Source organism: Mus caroli, unplaced genomic scaffold (assembly GCF_900094665.2).
Source record: "Mus caroli unplaced genomic scaffold, CAROLI_EIJ_v1.1 scaffold_16068_U2_1, whole genome shotgun sequence".
NCBI classification, from domain to species: Eukaryota; Metazoa; Chordata; class Mammalia; order Rodentia; family Muridae; genus Mus; species Mus caroli.
The window spans coordinates 259-3,766 of NW_018390018.1; the positions used below are offsets into that span (position 1 = coordinate 259).

The 3,508-nt window shown below is 42.2% G+C and overlaps 1 long non-coding RNA gene across 1 annotated transcript in view; it reads left to right on the forward strand.

The window, feature by feature from the left end:
- The first annotated feature begins 873 nt into the window (after nt 1-873).
- Nucleotides 874-3,508, forward strand: part of LOC110288434 — a 6,111-nt gene continuing 3,476 nt past the window's right edge. Inside the window, exons 1-2 of the long non-coding RNA XR_002377284.1 lie at nt 874-1,098; nt 1,506-1,606. This is a non-coding gene — a long non-coding RNA (uncharacterized LOC110288434). The remainder of the gene's footprint in view (nt 1,099-1,505; nt 1,607-3,508) is intronic.

A 3,508-nucleotide genomic window follows, 5' to 3' on the forward strand; every position in this document is an offset into this window, starting at 1 on the left:
TGTTCCTCATTGCAAAGGAATAGATATCTAATGTAGAACATTTTCATTACATGGAGTAAAACTGCACAAAAATGTACAGTTAAGGGTGAATACTGCTGAGTAATCTCCTCTGGGGTTGTTTCATATTTTTTAATTTATTTGTGGTTTTCATGTTTCTGGTGTTTTCTTGCTGTATGTGTTTATACACAGAATCCAGAAGAGCGCATCAGCTCCTCATGGGCTGGATTTGAGACAGTTGTGAGTGAGCAGGTGGGTACTGGAAACTGAACCAGGATCCTCCAGAAGAGCTGCAGGAACCTTAACTGCTAGGCCATCTCAGCAGCCCGGTTTTCTTTCATTTCATTTTTGTTGTTTCGTCCTGGATGCTGGGATTAGAGGCAGAGGCCACCATGTCCTGCTTTAAAATAAGCTCTTTTACAAGACTTGTCATTGTCCCTTTTTGAGGTTTCATCTTGCCTTTTGTTTCTAAAGATTTATTTGTTTTTATCTTATGTGTGTGGCCTGAGTGTATGTTTCTTTGCCTTGTGCATTGGACCTGGAGCTCACTGACTGACTAGGTTGTCTGACCATATCTCTGCCTCCCAGTCCTGGGACTCCACTCGTTTTGCTGCCATGCCTGGCTTCTCACACAAATGCTAAGGATCCAAACTCAAGTCCTCATGCTTGCATAGCAAGCTCTTTATCCACCCAGGGCCAGTAGTGTGCTGGATTTTCAGGCCCAGTAATGATCACTGCCCAGGTCACTACTTAGCCTCAATGAAACTCATGATGGAAAATTCCAAAAGGATGAGGGACTGATTGTATTGTAGAGACTGCAAGCATCTAGAGCATGTCGATCATAACTGAAACAGCATGTCTACTCTTCCAGGACCACTTTGCTCTTCCAAAGACTGCATTGCCTTTAAGGAAGGCCAGCTACATCGAAGGGCACACCACATGAACATGATGAGTCATCCTGTGAAGGAACTGAGCCATCTGCAATACAACAGCTGTTTGGAAACTTCATCTTCTTACTGAGCTTTGCTGTCTGCTACATGCTTCCTGTGGAGTGGAACATCCACAAACATTTTAAAGAAACGGCTTTTTGTCCCACCAAAGGTACCCATCCTTGGGTCTCTTAAGCTGCTAGGCCTCAGTGCTGTTTTGCACAGATGATGCTATTAATAGCATTGCAGTCTTTGGTTTCAATGGAGAGGCTCTCAGGGACTTATCCTGGGAATAGAGACATCAGCAGGTTTCCAGATGTTTCTTGGTTATTGAAATATCCTGACATATTTTGGGGTTTCAAGTCCTACAGTCCAACAATCCAGATGTTCTTTCTGGGCCATTTGGCATTGGATATAGCCAGGGTCTTAAATATTAGACACCTCTAGTAGTCTAATAGAGTGTTAATGGCATTGGCAACACAGGGTATGAGAAATAGTTTCAATTTAAGTTATTTTGGGGCATCAGAACAAAGTTGAGCCATTGAAGCTTTCTGTAAAAATATCCTTCNTGTCTTCCAGCTCCTGGCACTACTGACTTTGGATCTGTGGGCAGTATTTGGATCAATAGCAGTATTGTTGCTGATTGAAAAGTCAGGGAGACACACACACATGTACCCCAGGTTAGCTTCAGACTTCTGTGTTCCTGAGGATTGCTTTAACTTGTGATCTCCCTGGCCCTGCCTCCCCAGGGCTGGATTTGTAGGAATGCACAGCCATATCTGGTTCATATGTGCTGAGGACCAATCCCAGGGCTCTATGCATGCTGGGTAAGCATGTTACCACTAGGCTTGACCCCCAGTCCCTTAGCTCAGCATTTTCAAGTGCATTCTTTAAAAATGTTTTAAAAACGGGAGGGAGGTGTTGGAGAGTTGGCTCTACCATTAAGATCACTTGTGGCTCTTACACAGGAACCAGGTTTGGTTCCCAGAATCTAGGGACCAGATGGCAGCTACCCATAATTCCAGTTCCAAGGGATCCAGCACCCTCTTCTGACTTGTGAGGGTAGCAGTCATCCAAGTGGTACACAGACATACATGCAGCCAAAACACTTCTACACAGAAAATAAATCTACAGATGGTTTTAAGTGTTTGATAACACGTATCTGTGTATAGGTTGAAAAGCTTTGCTTTGTTCTGGNTTTGTTTATATTTTCCCATGCTTATAGACTACTTACATATTACTCATCAATTGTGTATTTTTGTTCATTGTCTCGGGGAGGGGAAGGTCTTAACATTTTACTGACTTTTATGAGATCTACATCCTCACTGTATGACAATAGAGATTTTTCAGTCACAATTGCTATGAATTTTAATATTATTTGCTTTTTAATTGCATGCCTTTTGAGGTCTTTTGATTATTGTTTTTTAATTTTCAAGACAGGATGTCCCTGTAGAGCTCTTGCTGCCCTGAAACTCACTCTGTACAACAGGCTGGCCTCAAAGTCTGACTTGCCTACATCTGCTGGGACTAAAGGTGTTTGCCACCACTCCTGCCTTAGTACTTGTCTTTAGATACACATCAATTTTAAATTTCTAAACAGCACAAAATATACCACTCTCTCTTCTTTTTAATTTCTGATCCATTTTTCTGCTTTAGAGATATTTTCTTTATATACATTTCAAAAGCTATCTCGAAAGTACCCCATACCCTCCCTCCGCCATGTTCCCCTACCCATCCACTCCTGCTTCTTGCCCTGGCATTCCCCGGTACTGGATTATATAAAGTTTACAATATTAAGAGGCCTCTCTTCCCAGTGATGGCTGACTAGGCCATCTTCTGCTACATATGCAGCTAGCGTTACAAGCTCTGGGGCTACTGGTTAGTTCATATTGTTGTTCCACCTATAGGCTTGCAGACCCCTTCAGCTCCTTGGGTGCTTTCTCTAGCTTCTCCTTGGGGGCCCTGTGTTCCATTTTATACATGACTGTGAGCATCCACTTCTGTATTTGCCAGGCACTGGCATAGCCTCATATGAGACAGCTATCACAGGGTCCCTTCAGCAAAATCTTTCTGGCATATGCAATAGTGTCTGGGTTTGGTGGCTGATTGTGGGATGGATCCTTGGGTGGAGTATACTCTGGATAGTCCATCCTTTTGTCTTAGCTCCAAACATTGTCTCTGTAAATTCTTTCATGGGTATTTTGTTCCCTATTCTAAGGAGGAATGAAGTATCCACCCATTGGTCTTCCATCTTCTTGATTTTCTTATGTTTTGCAAACTGTATCTTGGGTGTTCTGTGTTTCTGCGCAAATATCCATTTATCAATGAGTGCATATCAAATGACTTCTTTTGTGATTGGGTTACCTCACTAAGGATGATATCCTCCAGATACATCCATTTGTCAAAGAATTTCATGAATCCATTCTTTTTAATAGTTGAGTAGTACTCCATTGTGTAAATGTACCTCATTTTCTGTATCCATTCTTCTGTTGAGGGACATCTGGGTTCTTTCCAGCTTCTGGCTATTATAAATAAGGCTGCTATGAACATAGTGGAGCATGTGTTCTTATTACCAGTTGGAA